The sequence below is a fragment of the Nipponia nippon genome, unplaced genomic scaffold (assembly GCF_047370975.1).
Source record: "Nipponia nippon isolate SJK-2023a ecotype South Korea unplaced genomic scaffold, ASM4737097v1 scaffold_1, whole genome shotgun sequence".
Taxonomy (NCBI): Eukaryota; Metazoa; Chordata; class Aves; order Pelecaniformes; family Threskiornithidae; genus Nipponia; species Nipponia nippon.
This window is the reverse complement of record NW_028262290.1, coordinates 7,089,631-7,101,761: the sequence shown is the minus strand read 5'-3', so window position 1 is coordinate 7,101,761 and position 12,131 is coordinate 7,089,631.

Here is a 12,131-nt window from a genome sequence, read left to right as displayed (position 1 = left end):
AAGAGTTTCAGCAAAATGTATGCAATAAGCTTTACTCCTGACGGTGTATCCATTTTGAATCGCTGCTCGATAGTAACTAATTTCCACTTAATATTTCCACAAAGCCATAATGCCATGTATTTTCTTACTGCCACTCTTAATCCTGACATTAAACCCTGCATTTCAGAGTTCTGACCTCAGTAATAAAATATTGTTATCACTATTCTTTTTACTAAGTGACAGCAAATTAGGATCTAACATGTATTTTGCAAAATTTGGGATTTTATCCTCTGTTTACAGAGGAGTATGGTCAATTCTTCTTGGTGACTCTCAATTAGTTTGTTGCACTGCTGTTGTTTATGAATGATATGTTTAGGTTTCTTGGCTCCATTTCTAAATTTAAGAACAAAGACTCTAGACCTCATAACATTATGTCTGAGTTCCAGTAAGTCACCTGGCATGTCATTTCAAGCTGTTGCTTTTATCAGTGTACTCAGAAATTAATTTATGTTTGGCTAAAACACGATTTTCAGAATGGCATCCAGGCTCATTTAGAAAACCCAACAGATGGGAGGTGTTAGTAACCTTAATTTAAGGACCTAGTTATTGCTTAAGCTTAAAACAACTATCTAACCATTCCTCCTAAACAAAGGATGGAATTCAGTTTCAGAAATACAGGTCCCTAACTCCATTTAACATGCCTCAGGTCATCCAAGGTGCCTGCATGTGAATGATAGGAAAGAAAAAGGACTCATGGAGTGACAGCAGGACGCCAGGCAGGATATTCCCTCATACCTACATCGACATCAAACATCTGCATGTTGGTTGCTCAACTCTGACTTCAGTGTCTCTCAAGAGGGAAAGATGAGATGATGCCTTTAGACAACAGGAGAAGGTCGTAACCACCAAACTTAGGAAGACACAATTTCCCTCCAGAGATCTTTACTCTGTTGTCCTTCACTGTGTCTATCAGAAATGCAAACACATACTTTAGGATGCCAGGTTCACCAGGAGCTTAAAATTTGTGTATAAATGAGAAGGCTAAATGAATTGTGTTGGATCCTTCTCACAAATAAATAACTACCTTAATAGTGTGTTTCAAATATGATTCACCTTCACTAATTAAAAAAAAAAAGTCTTTTATTTCTCATTCGAATATGCCTGTTGTCACTATCCAGCAGTTTGTTCCCATTATGCCTTTAACTTCTAGACTGAAGAGCCCTTTTATTTCCTGACATTTTTGTTGGTGACACACATTAGTCAAGTTCTCAAACATCTTTTAGATAAACTGAGCAGGCTGTGCTTTTAAGTTGTCCTTTTTCTTAAGGCATTTTCTCTAACCTTTTAATACTTCGAGTGGGGGTTTTTTTGTGTTTCAAAGTCTTTAAAATCCTTTTCAAATTGCAAATCCCAGAACTGGACATACTGTCAGGCTAACTTCTTGGGCAGCAGAGGGGAAGGTGCTGATCTCCTCTCTCTGGTGACCAGTGATAGGACCCGAGGAAATGGAATGAAGCTGCATCAGGGGAAGTTCAGACTGGACATTAGGAAAAGGTTCTTCACTGAGAGGATGGTCAGTCAGTGGAACAGGCTCCCCAGGGAAGTGGTCAGGCACCAAGCCTGTCAGAGTTCAAGGAGCATCTGGACGACACTTTTAGTCATATGGTTTAGTTTTAGGTAGTCCTGTGAGGAGCAGGGAGTTGGACTTGATCCTTATGGGTCCCTTCCAACTTGAGATATTCTATGATTCTATGATTCTATATATAAAAATTACTGTTTGACTCATTTGCATATCTATTCTTACTTTCAGCGTTTTTTTTTAACTCTTCTTCCTATATCATTGCAAGGAAGGCTGATGTTGAGCTTTTGATGTTGAATAAGCTGTTTAACAGCCATTGTTTTCAAGGGAGGAAACCCTTATTCTTCATTCTTTAAGGCTGCATGACCCTCACAGCTTTTTTCCACAGATTTTTCATTAGGCTCTATATAGACTAGCCTTGTAGCTTAGTATTACTGTTTATTCTTATCTTTATTATGCCTTTTTTTTGAGTTGTCCAATAATTTTACATTTACCTCAGATCTTTAATTCTGATGTTGTATAACTTACTATCCAAGTTTTGATCTTTACACAGTCCTGCTAACATGAAATTCAGCATGACCTGGATGTTAACTTGTTAAAATGTCAGTTGGATATTCTTAAGCTTTTTAATACTCACATTACGATTTGTATGCTGATATTTTCAGCTGAAATATCATGTTGGGTTAAGTGAAATGTCTATCCATATTAAATTAAAACAGATACCTTTACCAGCAAGGCTTGTTGTCAGAGTGAGACTTGGGGGGAGGAAGGATAAAGAATTTGTTTACTTGCATTTGTGGCTTATGGTAAGGTTAAAATATCTGATAATTCAGAACACTAGCATGTACCGTTTCTTGACTGCAGACTTGCGGTTTCATCAACATGTCTGATAAATTTTGCTACAGAACACCCAATTATCATTCATGTTCTTCATTATAAACTTACCTTTCTTCTTAGTTATACTTCCAAGTTTACCTCCTTGGCGTAAACTACTCCTTTTGCAATATGCGCTTTTGAGCACTGATTCTTAGTTACCTATCAGCTTCCAGTCTAATGGATTCATCTTAATCAATGATGGTGATAAAAAAAGATAAAAAATAATCATTAAGATAATTTTAGTTACACAGAGGAGGAAGAATGAGATTAAATGACTCACTCAAGAATACTCAGAAACTCTTTGTCAGAGACAGTATAGCACAGGTCTTAATCCTAAATTAGTGCCTTCAACAAAAGACCATCCTGTCAAACACATAATATTGGCCCCACATCTATCTGAGGCCCTCATCTGTTTTCACGCATGAACAGATGGCAAATAGAAGTTTTTCATGTGAAATCTTATTCCCCAGGTGTTATAGCTTCAAAAAATTATATTTAAAATGTTCATGATAATTGGAAGATGATGTTAGAGTATACCAAACACTCACAATGTAAATCCCACTACAAGATGCAATTTTTTTTACTAGTCACCAGGTATATTATCACAAAATAATATGGGAAATTTTAATTACTGATTGGAATGACAGAACAAACATTTAGTTACTCATTAATATTTTATTTAATACAAATTCATGAAAGCTCTAACTGCAGTTAAATGAGGTGTACATGATACCAGTGATCTAGTTTGTGATAACATACTAGTAAACAGATATTTCTGTAAATGTTATTAATACTTGGAATATTTCATGGGGAGCACAGGGTCCAAACCTACCATGACCTCTTCTTTTTGCAGATCAAAATATCCAGTATATTTCAATACTTTGGTTAGTATGCAAGAAGGATGAGGGTTTACTGGGAGTCTTGTGGAAGACATTGTATTCAAGGAGTTAGTTAACTTGAGCAAACTCTGACAGGCATGGTGGGCCTTGTGCTAAGGCTTGAGATACCTGTAGATTAGCTTGAGTGACCACAGAGTAACACTAGACATAAAAATAAAGGGGAAGGTTCTAGGTATGAACTTTTCCTGGATACAGTCACTAGACACAAGCAGCTAGGTATGTTCTGGTAGGCATATAAAAATACCTGTCAAAACAAATGTACAGTTTTTTTTGCTATACTAGATATAAGGAGCCATGGTAGTGAGGGGGTGGTGAACCTCTCCATGGATGGGATCTGCACAGCATGCTGTGGCTGTTCATCTGGGACCTGTCTGATGCTGCATGAGTGTGGGGTTCCCAACATCTGAAGGAACTTAAGATTTATTAGCCACCTATATTTCTTTTCCTAATTCTTGTTATTACTATTGCTATTACAGCAGTTTTGTTACACCACTTGCTGTTGTGCCTTTCTTATTGAGATCTGGAAAGAGCCCTGCACCCCTCCTGGTGCAGAACAGAGGGCTAAGGAGAAACAGTAAGGCTTGCACAGTCTCCATAAATTGAAATTCACGTTTTTCCTGCTTTACCCTTTGTCAGAAAAATCTAAGTGTATGGCAAAAATAGACCATCTTAGGATGTGTATCTGACTTCTTGGTAACACCTTAGATCACCAGAAACAGGTTAGTGCTTCAGGCTTATTGTATCTCAGTTCTTTAGCTCTGCAACACTATGTACACACAAGTGCATTATTTTAGTTATGAACCCTGTTTCCACTGCACAACAGAAACAGACTACAGTGCAAGGAACAGCTGTAGTGTAAATGTTCCAGCTGTCAAGTTGGCCATCAAACTAGAATTTTGAAACATTTTGAGGCAGTATAGTCTCTTACATAGTGGGGGGAAAATTGGTTTTGCTGGGACAGTTACATTTTATGTGGTGACTAAATAAGTCAGTTTTCGAACAGTTTTAGCCTGTGGTATGCTAGAAGCAATAGTGAAAGAGTTGCTAGTCTAGAAAGAATCAAACACTGTTTGCTTTTATGAAAGAGAAAATTATGCTGCTGTTTACACAGTCTCAAGTCTAGTGTGACTAATTTAGCACCTAACTTAGGCATGGGTAAGCCTCATACATAGTGTTCTAAATATGTGCAGCAGAGAGAGGGGAGGGTGGTGTTAGAGAATAGAAGAAATTGGTGGGAAATGAACCAGTCGCCCTAAATGAAATATTTTCACCCCATAGCTAGTCAGTGGAGAGCAATGAAGTGTCTCTGACAGCCTACTTAGCATGTTCTAGTTTGACTAAATTAAGTCCCTGGACTAAAAAGGCTTGTGAATATAGTTGGAAGTTTACCAGTCTGCAGAGAATCACTGTGGTGAACTCAAGCCAGTGTCACAGTGAGAACAAACTGTACCGTCAGCAGGTCAAGATGTAGAAACGTCTGTAAAATAATACAGGAAGTAAAAAGTAGAATGCTAGGGGGAAAAAAAAGGACAGAAAAGGAGTAAAATAGAATAAAATACTTCACAAAAATATACACATCAATCAACACAAAATCTCTTTCAAACCCTGTCATGGTTTAACCCCAGTCAGCAACTAAGCACTACACAGCTGCTTCCTCACCGTCCCCCTAACCACTCCGGTGGGATGGGGGAGAGAATCGGAAAAAAAAAAGTAAAACCCGTATGTTGAGATTAAGACAGTTTAATAGGACAGCAGAAGAAGAGAAAATAATAATAATAATAATAACAATAATAATAATAATCATAATAATAGTAATGATAAAAGAATATACAAACCAAGTGATGCACAATGTAATTGCTCACCACCTACTGACCAATGCCCAGCCCATTCCCAAGCAGCAATCGCTGCCCCCTGGCCAGCTCGCCTCTGTTTATATACTGAGTATGACATCATATGGTATGAAATAGCCCTTTGGGCAGTCTGGGTCAGCTGTCCTGGCTACTATGATCCCTCCCAGTTTCTTGTGCACCTGGCAGAGCATGGGAAGCTGAAAACTCCTTGACTAGTATAAACACAACTTCGCAACAACTAAAATATCAGTGTGTTATCAACATTACTTTCACACTAAATCCAAAACAGAGCACTATACCAGCTACTAGGAAGAAAATTAACTCTATCCCAGCCGAAACCGGCACAAACCCCCAAGCATATAGGGAACTGTTATCTGTGGCATTTTGTTCACTATAGACATTGCAGAAATTTACAGTGATTTTTTAAAAATTGTATTGGGTTTGCGTAGCAAGGTTGAGGCGGGGGCGGGGATACAAAGGTGGCTTCTGTGAGAAGCTCCAAGAAGCTTTCCCTATGTCCAATAGAGTCAGTGCCAGACAGCTCCAAGGTGGACCCGCCGCTGGCCAAGGCAGTGCCCATCAGCGACAGTGGTAGCACCTTTGTGATAACGTACTGAAGAAGGGGAACCACCCGCATTCAACGGCAATTGTGGTGAGAGAGAGTGAGAATATGTGAGGGAAACAACTCTGCAGACACCAAGGTCAGTGCAGAAGCAGAGGAAGGAGGTGCTCCAGATGCCGGAGCAGAGATCCCGCTGCAGCCTTTAGGGAAGACCATGGCGAGGCAGGCTGTCCCACTGCAGCCCATGGAGGTCCACGGTGGACCAGATATCCACCTGCAGCCCGTGGAGGACCCCACGCCACAGCAGGTGGATGTGCCTGAAGGAGGCTGTGACATGATGGGAAGCCCACACTGGAGAAGGCTTCTGGCAGGACCTGTGGAACTGTGGAGAGAGGAGCCTATGCTGGAGCAGATTTGCTGGCAGGACTTGTGACCCTGTGGGGGACCCACACTGGAGCAGTCTGTTCCTGAAGGACTGCACCCGGTGGAAGGCACCCATGCTGGAGAAGTTTGTGAAGAACTGCAGCCAATGGGAAGGACTCACATTGCAGAAGTTCATGGAGGACTGTCTCCCATGGGAGGGACCCCATGCTGGAGCAGGGGAAGAGTGTGAGGAGTCCTCCCTCTGAGGATGAAGGAGTGGCAGAGATAACGTGTGATGAACTGACTGCAACCCCCATTCCCTGTCCCCCTGGGCTGCTGAGGGGAGGAGGTAGAGAAATCGGGAGTGAAGTTAAGCCCAGGAAGAAGGGAGGGGTGGGGGGAACATGTTTTTAAGATTTGGTTTTATTTCTCATTATCCTACTCTGATTTGATTGGTAAGAAATTAAACTAATTTCCCCAAGTTGACTCTGTTTTGCCCATAACAGTAATTGGTGAATGACCTCTCCCTGCCTTTATCTTGACCCATGAGCCTTCATTATATTTTCTTTCCCCTGTCCAGTTGAGGATGGGAGTGATAGAGCTGCTTTGGTGGGCACCTGGCATCCAGCCAGGGTCAACCCACCACAAAAATATATATTATGCAGGCATTTTTTCTATTCTGTTATTTTTTATAATTTATTTGTATTTTGACAATATTAATAATATACATATAAAATATTTGTCTCTAAGTTTCCATGTAGGGAACTCACCTGGTTTCCAGTTAATGGACTATTTTGCACTATAAATTAAAATTAAAGAAGTAATAGAATAAAGTTAAATACATTAAAATGAAAATGAAAAGAAACATATACTTCTGATTAGCAAAACATCTTCCATGATAGGATCTCCTGCCCTGGATCTGAGCATAATATCAAGGATCTCTGTTTTTCCTTCTTCTTCAGAAAGTACTCTAAATTCTGTGTTCTGTTGAGAGATAGGAGGCACTTCCCCCCCTTCTCTTTATCTTTCATTCTTTCTCTGTCTTCTGTAGAAAACTTTCTGTATGGTGCTCAGTGTGTTATAAGTCTTGTGGAGTGCTTAAAGATGACCTCCTGGTTCATGTCCCTCTGCAAACACAGTCAAATATTTAGTTTGTGGCTCCATATCTTGGCATGAAGATCCTCCGACCTGTCAAGATGAGGCACAGCTTAGGGTGAGACACAGGCCAGACACAGACTCACTGATGTGATTACAACAGTGTTATGTGATACAGTAGAGCACGTCAACCCAGCTAGCACCAGTGGAAGCTAAAAAAAGAAATATTTTTTTTTTTTTTTTAAATCACACAAGCTGGGATTTAATGTCATCTCTTTTAGGAGTCACATGAGAGGTCTGGATGAGGTTTGGAGGGTCATTTCTGATGGCAGTTTGGGACCATGGGATCATAGGATAATTCAAGCTGGAAGGGACTTCAGAAGTCTCTAGTCAAAAATCCTGCTCGAAGCAGGGACAGCTATGGGGTCAGACCAAGTTGCTCAGGTCTTTATCAGGTTCAGTCTTGCAAATATTATGGTATCTAAATGCTAGCTGACTTTTTTTCTCTCCTTTTCCTTTTCCTTTTCCTTTTCCTTTTCCTTTTCCTTTTCCTTTTCCTTTTCCTTTTCCTTTTCCTTTTCCTTTTCCTTTTCCTTTTCCTTTTCCTTTTCCTTTTCCTTTTCCTTTTCCTTTTCCTTTTCCTTTTCCTTTTCCTTTTCCTTTTTGTTTTATTTTTTTTTCTGCTTTTCTTATTTTTTTTTAATGTTCAAATTCCTTTCTTTTATTCAGCAACCATAATATGCAGGATTGCCTACACCAAACAGTATAGTCAGACATATGTTTGTTATGTCCAGATTCTGAGCCAGCTAGATGTGAGATGTGAACAATCTTAACACTATGGAATTGTATTAAATCCGGGCTGAGTCTCACTAGGTACTTTTAACCCCTCTACAACCTCTTTGCTGCCCACAGCATCCAGTGTTGCTGTTCCCTGAATAATGTTGAGTAAGATCGAGTGAGCTGTTGCATACAAGCTCCTTGCATACAAACTTTCATGCAGAAAAGAACTAGGAAAGCACGTGGGGCCAATTCGGAGCAGAGCACCAGTGGTTTTGTCTCTCTCCTGAGCCTTCTAGAAATTCTTCAAGTTGCTTGGAATTTGCCCTATCCTATGCTGTTATACACCTCCTGCTTGGAGAAACTTCATTCAAATCCTATACATCCCCATCAGATCAGGCACTACCTATAATTTCTAGTGTTATTTCAAAATTCATAAAAAAAATTGAGATCATGCTTATTGGTTTCTCAGAGCCAGAGATGATCTGCACCACGTAGATGACCAACCTCGTTGATTCAAAGACTGAGTATACAGTCCAATTTCAAGAAGCAGGATATCTCCTGGGTTTGTCTTATTCCAGATCATCTACAGCCAAGCCTCCTGTTTACCATTGATAGGATGTTCCCCTCCTCTGTCCCCTATGGCTGGTCAAAGATGAGCTCAGCCACTCCAGCTCATCTTTTAGGTTTAGAAAAGGCAAACAAAGGCAAAGAGGAAAGGAAAACTAGAAATGTAATATATCTTGGATAAGAAGGTGTATGTTAGCTGAGCAACCATGACAAGAAAACAGATTCAGGCATTTAACAATGCAACACATAGTTAAAAAAAACCCTGTAAATACACAGTTATGCATCTTAATTGATTTTAAGCAATTAATTTGAGCTATTGGGCATAGTTTCCCTGATTTAATCAAATATACTAAATAAACAAAATGTCTGTAAGTAATTTCTTTCTTTTTTTCCCTGTGTTTATATTTCTTTTCCCACTGCATTGAATTTATCTAAGACACCTGTACCTTTAAATATGTAATTACTTTCCTTTGCCTACTGCTGTAGAGCTTTCCTTGGGGGAAAGATATCAGAAGAACAGTTATCCGCACCTCGGATGAAGTGGAAAATTTAGTTGTAAGTGGCATTTACTGCTCTCTTCAGTAGCAATAATCCAACCATTGAAATGTTACTAAGATTGCTTCTTTTGACCCTTTTTAACAAGATCACAGCTTTCAGCATTTCAAGTACCCTTATCAACCAGACCCAGCAGTGGCTTCAGGAAAGGCATTACCTGATGCGGGAAGCTTTAAGGTGTCAGAGAGAGTCAATCAGCCCCAGTACTAAGCAATTCTTATCAGAAATCCTTTGCTCTTTGCTTTGTAGGATTGTTCCCTTCCTTATTGACGTGAGGGCTGTAAGGTTTGTTGAAGAAAGAACTTTGTGAGTAATGTGCAGGCTTTTTCTGTACATAAGTGTCTTTTATGAAACATCAACTTATTAAGGCAGTTACTACAGTGTGTGTGTTGGAGGTGATGTGAGTGAAAAGCCTTCAGAGACAAGGTCTACAAAACACTAGGCAACCTTTAAGGTGGTCATGGTTGAAATCAGCAGGTCCCATCAGCATGGTCTGTACAAGATTTCTACTGTGGCACCAAAGTCACAGAAAATTTCCTCTCTCTTCTCTTCTTCTCAATTGCAGTATATGTCTATGTTCAGGGGAAAGCTAAGTTGATATTATGATCTACAGCAGCCGGTGAAGGTACTCCATGATGGAAGATAACCTTTGTCAACATCAAAAACTATGTGTTGGAGAAGAAGCCGGTGTTGAGCACAGTTAGCTCTTTGGGGTAACTGGGCAACACTTTCAAAGTTCAAAATCACAGGGTTTTTTTGACTTCCAAAGCTAGTAAGAAATAGAAAGAGGGCTTAGGGAAATTTAACTTGAATTTTCTATTCTATGAAGATATCAAAGGAACTGCTCACTCTTTTTTGGTATACTGGGAAAAAGAAGGAAGCAGAAGTGGTTGGGTTCATCTGTCTCCATCTTCTTCTGAGAGTCACAACTATATTTGCTTTCTGTGTGCTGTGTATCTTGCAACTTTTACATGGATTAAATAATTTTAGACTCCATTGCAAAATATTTCAAGATCCATTGCCAAAAAAAATATTGGAGAAAAACTAAATATCCTTATCATAGCAATGTGGTAATTATTGAACATTAAATTGTTGATTACTTAGAAATGTATATTCATCTATTATTATTATTATTATTATTATTATTATTATTATTATTATTATTATTGGAGGGTTTTTAAAAATTTAAACCAACAATATTAAGCAAATTCACATCTAACTGAAGTATTCTTGCATCATGTGCATAGTCCACTTGTATGTTTCTTATGAGTAATGGAAACTCATACAAGTAAGTTTTGTAGAATGAAAAATTATTATTATTGAAATTTATTAATAAATGCAATAATTTTGTGAGGATCTGGTATATTCTCCATCCTTTCAAGCTTCTTGATGCACTGGGAATGTCATTATACATAACTGGCAAACAGTAATCAATGGAATTAATGCAGAAATCATGGAGTAAAATTGAAAAGCCTAGGGATGTCCAACTTAAGGCCTGTCTAAGCCTACAAGAATAAGCGTTGTTGTGAAAAGCAAGAAAGCAATGCTGCAAATATCATATTAAACTACCTTTGATCCCTGAGATTGAGTGACTGTATGTTCTAGCTTTGCAGAAAAGGACCTGGGCGTCCTGGTGGACACCGAGTAAAACATGAGCCAAAAATGTGCCCTTGTGACAAAGAATTGTGTTCTGTAAAGTGAACTTGGTATTGCAAGCCTGCATGATAGAATTGTATATTACTTTCTATTTTCCTGAATCTGTCTATAGTTTGTGAGTGCTCAATACAGCAACATTCAAAGGATTTGCTTATACATTCAGTAAAGATCAATATTTTTTCAATATGCCTAGAATAGCTTAATGAGTGTCCTGAAAACCGTACACAAGATGAAAAATTGATTGGATGTGATTCTTGTTTGAGACCACCTATGAACTCATTGATTTTTGTTGGATGTCAACTTTGCAAAACGCTTCTTAGAAGTTTTTAACTCTGAAACATCTGCAGTGAAATTAAAAACCCACCTGAGTCAATTATAAGATTTGATAACCTTCTAGCGCTGAAAAATTTCAGCAAGTTACACATTTTGTAAAAGGTATAACACATTAGTATCCATTGCTTCCCTCCTTCAAAGCATGCATTTCCTGTTGAATGTTAGATGAGTTCATGGCACCATTGAAAGAAAAAGAAAGAAGGGGGACACTTCAGTTTTTATTTGCAGTAGGGATTAAAGTGTTTTCTTGGGAAGGGGAATTAGTGATCCATACCCAGGCTCTCCTATACAGTGCCAGAGGAAAGGTATGATTCCCAACTCATGCTTTGCAGAAGACAGAAATATTAGTAATGCTCTCTGAGGGAAGCAGGCTTTTAACTTCCAGATAGCTTAGTCCTCTCATAATTCATAAACTAATTCTTCTCCTGAAATTAAATAACTAAACCCTTTTCTAAAAAAGGAGAGAAAGGAGAAAGGTAGCAATTTCCTGCAGAATATAGCTAGATGAGAAAATAACTCTCTGCCTTTTAATCAAGTAGTTAAAATAGTCTTCCAGAAATGGAAAAGCTTAAGTTCTGTCTTTCTTTCTGTCTAAGCAATATCAAACCTACCCTTCTTAAGTAAATGCACTAACAATTAGAGTATAAGGTATTTGAGGGTATATTGTTCCCATTTGTATCCTGTTGAAAGCACTCCACTTTGTAAAAGTACATAGATGAATAAATAAATCAACAAATAATAATCTTCAGCTACTCACAGGTTTAAGAACAGAGAGCCAATCTGCTGTCCTAAATGATTGCTGTTATGGTTTCCTACAGTCTCAGCTGATGAATATTTATTAACTTACAAAAACTGAAACAGCTTCAACAAAAATTATATGAAAGTCTGATATCTGAATGATCATGTCTGGTCTCAAGTGACTTTTCAGAGCCTATTTGAGTGCAAATACTTTCAGGCAAAGCTCAGGATTGTATTTGTCTTTCCTTTATGAGTTTCACTGCCATTAAATTAGATACTCGGTGTCCTTTTGTTTTGCA